Source organism: Trichoplusia ni, chromosome 2, assembly GCF_003590095.1.
Source record: "Trichoplusia ni isolate ovarian cell line Hi5 chromosome 2, tn1, whole genome shotgun sequence".
NCBI classification, from domain to species: domain Eukaryota; kingdom Metazoa; phylum Arthropoda; class Insecta; order Lepidoptera; family Noctuidae; genus Trichoplusia; species Trichoplusia ni.
In genome coordinates, this window is record NC_039479.1 from 16,061,014 (window position 1) to 16,073,385 (window position 12,372).

Sequence of the window (12,372 nt, forward strand, 5' to 3'; positions counted from 1 at the left end):
ATTCTGTCAGCGAAACCATGATTAGCTGATCATTACTTTACGGTAATTTAAGACAAAGTATACGGGATCATTTATTTTGTTTATTACCTATGGTTCATTACGCGGATTTATAAAGAGTTCTCTGATATTATCATTTTCTGTTTCATTTGCAAAAGTGTTTAGACCATGCTTGGCTACTTAATGGCAGAGTCGATTAAGGATGTCGTGGTTTGTAGATAGTATCTTATAGAAACTTTAAAATCAATATCGATATCCTTTTAAGTTGAGGTGTATTAACGTTTTTAAAGTTCGATTGTTCGGAGTTGACACGGGAAACGGAACCTTGACTTGAAGAATCATTTTTTTATCCTTCGGTCCGTCTTTCTGTCAAGGCCTTATTTTCTTAGGAACCCTGGAACCGAGTAACTCAGGAACCTCAGGAGGCATGAAGCTAAATATAAATTAAACACCTAACTCTCGCTCCACCAAGCTCACGCATTCAAAATAAAAACCTATATTATTATGTCGCAAATTTTGAGACAGTCGCAAAGGAATCGCACTCGCACTTGCCCGTTTTTCTGTCAATCTAGGTTTGGATATGTTAACATGAAAAAAAATTTTTTTCATGAGCTGTCGAGATAAGTTAAGGAAGATGTTATTTTTAAAGGTGTTTAAAGAGTGGTTTTTCAAGAAGCATGTTCGTCACTTCGTAAATAGGCAGACATAAGAGAGTAATACAATTATTGTTGTAGAACTGTGACAGCGCAATACATGGCGTAGAGCGGCATCTCGACACCCGCAATAATATTATTTTAAGGGCCGATTTTTCAATGGCCAGATAAATTTAATCTGACGAATGTTTGACGTTTTGACAGATTATTCCTCAGATAGAAGTTAACTGATGATTGAAAAATCAGCCCTAAGACGTGTCGGTCGGTCTCTGTGATATAAAGGGTAGCTTCAAAGATATGAAACATTATGCTAAATTATCCTGAAAAGTATAATTAAGAAGTTCTGAAATGATTATTCTATTGCCAAAAAAAAGGTTAATTCTTTTTCCGATTGCAAAATGATAAATTATTTTAAGGACGCTTACAAGTACGCTTGCTAAGTACTCGCAGTCTTGTATCTGTCTACAAGTAAATTTCTCCACTTTGCTCGATGGCTGTCGTTGGCACTCGATTCAGGTGCCTCTCACGTTTCCGTACGAAATTGATCTTCTGGAAGTTTCGACGCTACAGAGTTTTGAAGATAAATAATTACCTAACTTTAATGAGACCCTCCGTCTTAGCAAATGGTGCAATCAATGAAGTTTCCCCGTGTACCCATATGAAGATAATGGCGTCAAAGTTTGTTTAATTACCATCAAGAGAGTATCTGACTATTTTAATCAATAGTATATTTAATTAGTTCAGACGAGTTTATGTGTAAAGCAAACTACGAAATTGTATCTAACAATTTGACAAGAGATTTTTTTATGATGAACTACGAATGCGATCACTTTGTTAAAATCTAATAGCATAGGGTAGGTGTATTCTCTTTGAAGGGTGAATTTCCCGGACCCAAAAATTGCGTGGCATCGATGAAATCGGTACTAAAAAGCATTGTTATAATGTTCTAACATTTTTTTTTAGGTAGATGACATAAAAATCTATCTGTAGCACTAAATATTTTATTAATAGAATTAATAGGTTTTCAAAAAAAAAAAGTTAAACCACATAATCTTTCATCGCCGTGTTTGTCCACACGTCACCTTGATGTATTAAATTCATCATTGATCAAAAATGTATCGTTATTTATATTAAAACTTAGTTTTATTTGATTCGTGAATAGTTAAAGTATTGTCTCGGAATACATTTATTCAAATATTTAAACAATACAACGTATGGTTAATAAAAAACCGTTTGTCCCAGAACTACCTTTCATCGCCATGTCCTAAACATATTTGAGAATATTGCGTATTCTAACGTTTTGCGTCGCTCCCGTTGTGCGTTAAAAGTTGCATATAAGTAACGTCGAAAGGCTCGACAAGGAACGATGTGTGTACGTGCCTGCGTTTTCGAGCTATAATTAAAAGTATTCGATTTTTTTGGTACTGGACATTTTTTCTTTCATCGCCGTGGATAGGTCTAACTCCTATTTCAATAAGTTTTTAATCTCGATTGAGCATTCAATACACTGCCATTTATATTTAGTTTATTTGTAAAGTGTTCACTACTGTGAATTATTACCAGTTTTTTTAGTAAATTGAATTATATCCCTTGATTTCCATCGCCGTGCTCTCATTGCCGTGGTTTCTGTGGACAAAATTTGCTATGGTAATTAAAAACAATACACGGGAATGAAAAAAACCTCATCGCCGTGCCTTGTAAAACAGTTTCCTTTCATTGCCGTGGCCACGTGTTTCATTTCCGTGACTTATGTTTTCATCGCCACAGGGATGTATTTATTTATAGTTATATTATAAAAATAAATTCATGTGTTACTTGATTTTTACATATTATATTCTATTATTACTGCGTATAAATTAATAGTATTTATTTTTGTTTCAATTATTAACTTTATCATTTAAATATTCTTACACTATAGTAACATTTCATTGCCATGGACGCATGTTTCATTGTCGTGCATGCATGTTTCATCGCCGTGGCACGGAATTTTCAATCTTGTATATCTCGTTAGTTTTTTAAGCTATCTGCTAGATATTAAACAAAACTACATATCTGATCAAAAACTTGAGTAAACACTATTTTTTATTGTTCTAAAGTTGAAGGATAAAAAATCCACGGATATGAAGATTTTATTGGACCTGTTGAAATTCACCCTGAAATAATATTATTTATACTAAGTTCTTAAGCGTGTACCGGTTAACTGGCTGTTTGTTTTTTAAAGCGTTTTCTTTTTAACTGAGTTTTTGAATAAAAATAAACATCAAGACTGTTTCGTACCTTTTTTAAGAATCCTGCACTGGTCACTACTCGAACCTATTCCTTTACAGTGCCGTATTATCCATAAGGCACTTTAGGCCAGTGCCTAGAGGCCCACTATGACCAGGGGCCCACCACTATGACTAGGGCCCAGCACTCCCGATGAAATAAAAATAAATTATGAAACCACGGCAGAAGCCCACATTATTGACACTATGCATCTAAAAAAAGCTCGATCATTTTTTCACTGAATGAAAATAACTTGAACCAAGGCGGCCCCCACTCCTTTGTTGCCTCGAGGCCTCGGGGCCCCTGGGCCCCTAGATCCGACCCTGTTCCTTTACTAAAGACTTTTAATGCTAAAATGGGTATCTATGTAGCATTTTATTTCTAAGAAACAAAGAAACGTTCGTTTTACGGTTAGACGCTGCTAAAAGGATGTAACTAAACGCTTGTTCTCGCAAGCCCTCCTCTAAAGTATTGTTAGCCAACACATATTTATTGCTTAGAGCTAATGGAAACTTGCTGACTTTGTAGTTGTTTTTTTAAATAGCTTGTGTTTTCCTTAATCTGTTTCTACCTGAATAAAGTTTTATTTTATGCTTTTCAATATTTGTAGTTACTGTTTTACTATATAACAATGCTCACCATGATTTTTTTACTTACTATTTTATATTGATCTGTATATCCAAAAACAGAACCAGCCACCAACTCTACAGATGATTTTGCCTTAGCTAGTTACGTATCGTAAGTAATTAGTAATAAAATAATATATATTTTAAAAGATTAATATACTTTTGCTACGTATGGAAGCTTACTTCCTAGGGCAAAATAATCTAATAAAATAAGTAATCTTTCCCCGTTTCTTCTACTGTCTCAAGTTAATAATGGCAAGTCATGACATGTTGCGGTCTGGAAATAAATAAATCATTGACGTTGGTATTTAGAAAACTTCTTGTAACGAAGTTTTGTCGATAAATAAAAGTTTTATAAGTTTTGAACAATATTCATTGAACACACAAAAATAGGACGATTTCAGCTTATTGCTGTTCATTATTATGAGGCATTTTTTATTCCTCATAGCTTCTGTCGTCGACGTGCACAGTTAACAGTTGCCAATTATAGAAAACAGAATTTACAAAGACTGAAAATCAAAACAAGAAACTTAAGTACCTACGTCAGTTATCCGTGTGTACAACCATCACAGTTTAATTTTATGTGTGTTCATTGCTGTAACGCTCATTAGCCTTATTAAGTGGAAGTATTTATTAGTGCCTCACCTCTACATAGTGATAAGGAGGTACTTCGAAAGCCATTTCACGTCCCATTAGGCTGAAAGTAAGTGTAACGGTCCATCCCGAATAGGCCCAGTAAAGGTGAGCAAAACGAGCTAATTTTCTCGTTTTCCAAGGTAAGTTAGAACGGTGTATGGTCCTGGATAATAGAGTTGGTCCCGGAGCTCGACCCTTGCCCTGAAATATAACTAATTCAATGACCTTTTCTCAAAAGACTTCGCCATATCCATATATGTAAATGTTTGCAAGTTTTTACATATTTTTGCCGCCATAACTCGCACCCTCGAAAAAAGACGGACCTTTTTGTTTTACTTTTCATTGCACGTACAAATTAACTAATGTGTTCGATCTTCTACCTTCAGGCCCTCGACCATTTTCAGTTAGTCTTTGATAAATAGGTTGCTGTGGTCCTAAACGGTGCAAAGTTTGCGACAGGCATTCCTCGTTTTAATAATAAATCGCCTAATCTATAGTTGAATTACGTCGGGTCGCCAATTAAGCTTATCGTGGGCATAATTTTATCCATTTATAGTTTGGAACAAGCCGCTGCCATAAGTTTAATGATTCGATTCTAAAGTCCAAGCTTTTCCACGAAACTGACAGTGATGACGGGGCTAGATTTTATTTTAAACAACTTTGTTTTGACAACAGATTGATCGCTAATAGCAGCAACTATTTATCCAGCTAAGCCATTATTTTCATTTTTTATCAAGTCATTATGAGTAGTAATATTATCAGTATTTCAATTTAACTTAGTTGCCTGATATTTTAAGTGAAATAGCTTAAGCAGCAGGCATTGTACTAGGGCATTGTGTGCGCAGTCTTCGCTCCGAGCTTATATCTCCTTATTCCATCTGTGTTCAATTTATCTGAATGCACGTTCAGTCAATTTTGTACAATCCAACGGTACTTGTAGAGTTATAGATCGACTCAATTTATAAAATGCTCGACTTTTACGACCTCTTTGGTATTCTTTGTTAGGCGAAGTCATTGTTCATTTGTTTCGTGCCCTTTTCGTATTATGTACACACCGCTCACATCAAAATTTTGTTTGAACGTCAAATTAATGTTGGTGGAACTTTTAAATGAAGTCACCAACTTGGGATATAAGTGTCTCGGGGCAAACAAACAAACTTTTGCCATTATAGATTTGTTACAGCGTCGTTAATCCAGTGAATTGTTAAATTATTGCAATATTTGTTTACAAAGGAAAGGCCGTAAAGAAACAAGAAGAATAAAACTTTACTTATCTAGTTACCGACTACGATGTACGAGTTTATTACCTGATTTTTTTTTCTGGATTTGCTTAGTGTAAAGGCCGTTGAAGACGAATTTTTAAGTAAAATAAATGTGAGCACATTAACTCAAATAATAAAAGAGAGAAAAACGATAAAACAGCCATAGTTTTAATTTAATTTATGTGACTGTACATTAATAAATTAGAATTTAAAAAGCAAAAGTTCTCCTTTGGCGCTTTGTTACTCGCAAACTGCCAAAAGCTGGAAATTGTTTTTTAAAAAGAATATACCAGCGTATTTAATGACAAAGTATTGCAGCTATGCAGAAGTGGTGTGGGGTCTGTGGGGCCAGGCGGTGGGTCCCAGTGGGTCCCACTGGCGGAGTGAGGGAGCTACATGCACTGACCGGAAACGATCCGATTAGCGAATTGGTAGGCACAGATAGAAAAGCCATCTCGTTTGTCCAAAGCGAATTATGGCTTTTTATTTCCTTTGTATGGTATCTAAATAAATAACGTAAACAATTTTGCACTCTTTTTGATCTAGGTGAAAGTGTAATTGCTATTTCGTTTATAAACAAAAAATTCCTTACTCACAAGAAATAACTTTCAAAATATAATTTAAATCATGACTTACCTCGATTGAATATTCATTAATAGATTTGGTGGAACTGTTATCAGCAAAAGTTTCGCTCAACTTTTAACACTGCGGGAATCAGTTTTTACGGTAGGACAACTTATTGAAATTCAACATGAAAATTGGATTGGTTTTTGTGATGTTAAATGTTTTAGTTTCGCAAATAAAGTAAAATTTCCAGAGACGGATTGCATCGACAGTAAATCGTTGAAAGGGTCTCCACCTACACCACCACCTATTACCTATTTACAACAAAATAAATCTTAAGAATATAATAATATGACATGGGTTCACAAGTCTCGAATATGACTAAACTAGCACTTCTATAATATCGCAGGTAATCATTTCTTCGTAAAATATGCTTAATCAAACATAAAAATAAATCATCGTTCGAATCATGAATAAACTACGCTTCAGCTTAAAACACACAAAAAAAATGTATTAAGTTTAAGCCACATTGTTTACACACACGATCTCTGAATGAAGAGCGCAACAATTTCTTTGCGATAAAAAGTCGAGCTCACAATTGCGTCATATAAAGTTTAGGGGAAGGAATTACCTCCTCTTTGTACTTTGCTCTCCGCGCACGTTCACACCCCCACTTCAGCGACTGATGAAATCATTGTTACACTTCGCAACTCTATCACACGCAATATAACTGTTAACATTGTGTTCTGTACTTTCAACTCCCCATTCCCCAAATGCAAACTAATAAACTACAAAGCGTACTATTGAAAGATTAATTGATTTCTGAAATGAAACTGGTTTGACGTGCCCTCTATTCAATTTGGTTGTAAAATAAAGTCGGGCCAATTGTTATACCGATTTCAGCGTAATGAAACCGCTAAGCGTACCGCATGTTCGCTACTCTGACATGACGATAAATTTGAAATTTATAACTATGTGTATCTACGGTGGAATATTAGATGAACATTTTCAAGTTACATTAGAGTCGTGTATTTGGATTTAATTATTTGAACTGTTTGATTTAAAGTTGTAAGATTAGTTCAGTATGCCAGTTACAGAATATTTACGAGAGTCACTCACTATTTATTTCAAAAAGAAATATGAAAAAGTAAATTACATTTTTTATTTCAGCGTCTCAAATGATATCAAAATTTAAAAAATGAAATTCAATGGATATCCAAAAGTTGAATATCATACCTTGTTATTGAGGCACGAGAGAAAATGATGTAATCAGTTGGGCGCAGTATCGATATCGATCGATTTCGATTAGTCACCACGTGCGAAGGTAAAGCGCTAGATTATCCTGAAATGCGCGACATTCGAATTAAGCGGCACGGTTCGTGGGCGTGTTTCTGATATCGTTAGTATAGCGGTTACGACATTACACAGCCACGTAATGCTCTGTGTACAAATACAAAACACTAGTGACGTCGGAAAGAGAACAACAGATCTGACTTTTTTTCTCATTTTGTTACAAAACCAGGAACACGTTTTTCTTTGAGGTCAATACATCGAAATTATTTTATTATTTTGCAACTAAATATATCATCACTGTAAAAAATATTTTTAAGAGTTATCTGAAGTCGACGTTCCATAATCTGAGAAAAAATGAAAAATGTATGAAATGAAACTCAAGGGTCACTACCACTTTTAAACTCTAGTCAATTAATCATGCTAGCACAAGGGCCTAACGCCACTTCTTAACGCGAGGGACCGGTCTACACAAGTAATAACCATAATACTATACGTGATGGTAGAGCCTCTATTTTAGAAGCCTACAGCTACAGTAGCACGTAACTGATAAATTTTACCAATTGGGATTAACGTGCTTTGTACGTACAAGCCCCTTTGTGAGCAGTATTGAAACTGATCGTTCTGGATAGCTTACAAGTTGGGTGACAGCGATTTACCAAAGAGTATTTATCTATGAGGAAATGTACGCAACATATCTAGTTATAGATAAAAGGTAACATATTTACAGATAATTAAAAATTCGTCGATTTAAAGTGGAAAAACCAGTGGTTTGGTAAAATCAGGTGAATTGAGTGAGAAACTAAAAACAGTTTGGTAACTCAAATGGATGGATGGATGATTTACTGCAAGTATGGTAAAATCATAAGGTTAAACCTTACCTTTTATGTACATAAGTAATAGTTGTATAATATTGTTTTTATAACAAAAACCGACAGCCTACTTCAACTTAAATATTACTAATACGATAAATATCGGACCAAATGATGTAGAGCTACTTCACATTCAATGAAAAATTAATCAACAAAATCCGAACTCAATTCTGAGGAACCAAACATTAAAACCAAAATCCAGACCAATTGAACACCTCCTCCTTCTAAACTCGGTTCAAATTTGAAATACACTTATACTCATAAACTCATTGCCATTACAAAGAGGTAATTCACACACCTTTCATTCTTCATCTCGATTATTTGTGGGAGCTTTAATGTCGCGTTAATTGCGTCAAGCTCGCACCGATCACGTTTAATTACATTATTCACCACGGACGCATAATATTTCAGGCATTATTAAAATTCCACAGGTGGTGTACTTTACGACGGTGTTATCAATAGTTGTTACAAACTAAACTAAGACTTACATGCTGAAAAGGTCTTTAGCACTGACAGATGCATATCTCGTAATTAATTATGTTATTATATTATAATCCTTAGTATATTTATCATTAATGCAGCGTTCAATGATAATTCCGTGTTTTGTTTTCACGTGTGTATCATGCACTAGTTAATAATGTCCAATTTTGTTTGTTGATCTTTATCTGTATGAAAATAAAGGAGATTTGAATCATGATGTTAATTTATTTTGGATAATAATGTTACTTATAAGCCTTAGTCGTTGCACAAACGTTGATATTTTTTGTTGCCCTCTTATCACACCAGTGAATCGTTGTTGCTGTGTCAAGTAGCGGACACAGTTTTCGTACGCGCAATGGGTAGATGGTTTCATACCGATTTTTTAGTATGTAGAGCATGTAGTATGTATCTGGCACAGAATACAAAACTATCTTAATTTAGCGCCCTGCCTTAATCTTTATTATCGTATTGATATGAAACTAACATTATTTTATAATGGAATTCATTCGGTTCGACATATTGTATGATTGTCATGATAGTTCAGAAATGTTTAAATGTTGTCAAGTATTGGTTGTTGCCTTTTGCTTAAGTTCTATTGAGACGTGCAATCACACCATTGGTAATCAAAATCGAAAATCTCATGTTTACGATTATTAGTGTAATAGAACTTTATTGTACTCGATACCACAGATTTGATAATCCCTTTTCAGCGAGATTTATTACCTATGATTATTATTACAACCGAAATAGATACGATAAAATAACTATTTGGTTTGATTTCCTGATAAATAAGTAGGCGTTGCGTTTCAATTGCCTTAATTTACAAGTCGGTACTTATATGTCCTTTTCAGAGTACTTACTTAATATTCTAATAGATACCACTGACAAACTGTGGAGCAGAACATCGTAAGGGTACCTGGATTAAAAATTTTGGATTCTGAAATTGACAAACCGCTGTAAGCTGGAGTAGGTTCAAAATAATGAGACTTATCTAAACTGGTGTTATTATTATGGGCATTTATTAAACTACTCTTGTGGACATGTCGTTAAAGACCAGAAATTAAATTACAACTCATAATGTAACGTTCTACAACTACAACTGACAAAAGTATTTAATAGAAGCTCATATTAATATATCAGTCAGAAAATGCCTTCCGTATCTTAGAAGAAGAGGGAAGAAACTCGTTCGACAGTACATTACCTACTCTTGGCACTTTAATAAAAATATTGGTACTATATCCGATGCTAGTGGTCTCTCGGTACCGGTAGCGTGTCGAAACAACATTTAGGAAATTGTTTTCTTTAGAGATATATCTTACAGACAGTTAGTTGCACTATTTGTTGTCTATTGTTCGAACATTGATCATTTTTGCTTTATTTTGTGGTATTTGATGAAAACAATAATTTGTGTTGACAAGACCGGGTTTAGAAGATCACATTTTATACTGCTCGATGCAAGATTAATTTAGGTATTATTACTATATCAATTAAAATGTACTTACTACTAATATTATACTGAAAAAAGTTTCTATGTATGGTTTCTTTTTTCCTCTTTCATGCAATTAACACATAGGATTTTATGTTCTCGTGATATCAGTTTAAATTTGTAGCATGGCGGTATTTAAAAAAATGACCGAAAATTGAAATTGTTTTTCAGCAGACAGCAGTGAGTTCATCGATGTATCTTGAACTAGCTGTTGCCCGTTTTTCAATTTGAACCAGTAGTTTCTGAGATTACTGCGTTCAAACAAACAAACTCTTCAGCTTTATATAGTAAGTATATAGATCTTAATATTTGAATGTGAGCCTCCACTGACCTTTGTTTTTTTGTTACTGTACCTACATTAAAAGGTGGTAAATCTTTTAATTAGTAAGCAAGTAATAAATCACGCCTACAAAATGTTTTCACCAAAAGACGTAACATTTAGGTTTACTTTAAGGCCTAACTTCACCAAACATTTTAATATAGTTTTATGACAGCAAGCGATACCTACCTAATAATAATCATAAAAGTATACTTGTTTATTCAAAGAGCTTTAGAATATAAGGCTTTAAAGTAGACAGTAAATTAATATTTAGTTGCCCAGATTCTAAGCAAATAATTATAGTTTCCATCGATACGTTTTTAATTAATTTTGATATACTTAGCTACGCCTCTAAAGTTGTAATGGTTCCCTGCCTGCTTATAATGAAGGGTTGGCGTGCGGGCGGTTTTGAGCGCGAAAAATTAATTGATGCAACAAGCTTTCAATAAAGGTGAATCTATTTAAAACTGTAGGTAAGTCTACATTTCCCGTTCTAGGCAAAGGAAGAATAGAGGTAATCAAGGAAGTTATGGAAAGAGAAAAGATTGGATTAGAACAGACGATTGTATATATATGAGGAGTTACTATCAGGGATTTACATGCTGTCAACAATTTTGATGGATTATCAATATCTTTTGCACGGTAACGTATTAACGGTTTTTTAATCCATCCGATAGATAAATGAAAAAAAATGGATAAGGATTCTTTTACTTTATCCTAAACTAATGATTTGAAAATTGTTGTGACGCGGTAATTAGAATTTTCTAGATATAAAACATGACTAGGGTCCTGGTTCAAATCTTTGTGGCTCTTTTGTCGGGAATGGTCTTGCTAAACGCTTGCAAACGAAAAATACCCAAATATTAATTGAAATAAACAAAACAAAACAAACATTCAGTTATTGCCAGATAATTGCCAGCCAATTGTTTTTCAATTGATTGAAAAAAGTAAACCAGTAGTAAATACTCTTAATCTTGTTGAAATCATAAATTGATCTGGTAACGAGGCGAGGTACCATTTTAAAGTAAAAATACGAAATTCAACTATTTTAAATTCAGCTCTGTGAGCGAAACAGTGTTCTATAAGGCATCTTATTTATTCTAATAAGTATTAAACTGAATTGTGCGAATGCATATGTTCTCTGATGGTGTGATGTGTCCTATGATCCTGTGATGAATATTTGGATAAAATTATCAGCTCATACATACGATCAGATCGTGCCATCTATGACTATACTTACATTTATATTTTTGCAAATAAAATGAGGAACTGCACACTGAAGAAGTAGTAGTAGTAATGCTTCTTTCTTATTCTGTTTTAGGAAGAAACCATGAAACACCAGGCTTTGCGGTAGCCGGGATGGAGAGTGAGCACTTGTAGCAGTGGACTGCAATGGCTTGATTTGATTGATTGTTATACTGATTTCCTAGATCACGGAGTGTTAGGGTTTAAGTGGTAGGTCATGATACATCTTCATAAACGGTTGTTTCATTAATTTTATACTGAGAAGTGTTATTGCAAGTACCCTGGTCTGTTTATAAGGTTAGCTGGCAACCGGCAACATGTGCGTCCATTACGACGTGAATAGTGATGGACAGAGTGCATGCACCTAGCATACATATGTCATTCATAAAAAAATTGTATGACGAACATTGTCCATCATTGTTATCTTATCTCTTTCAAAAATACTTAATGAAATTAAAAACACAAGTATTCAAAGATTTTAGAGTTCCATAATGAGGTGAAACATTAATTGTAATAAATTTTAGGTCAAATGTTCACAGATTACCATTAGAAACGAGATCTGGAAAGTTAGTAGGTTCAGTTAGTATATATGTATGTTAGAAACTGAGAGTCTAAGCTGACACAGCAAAACGAAACGAAAATAATCTTTAGGCGATCAATTATAAAGTACGTTTAAA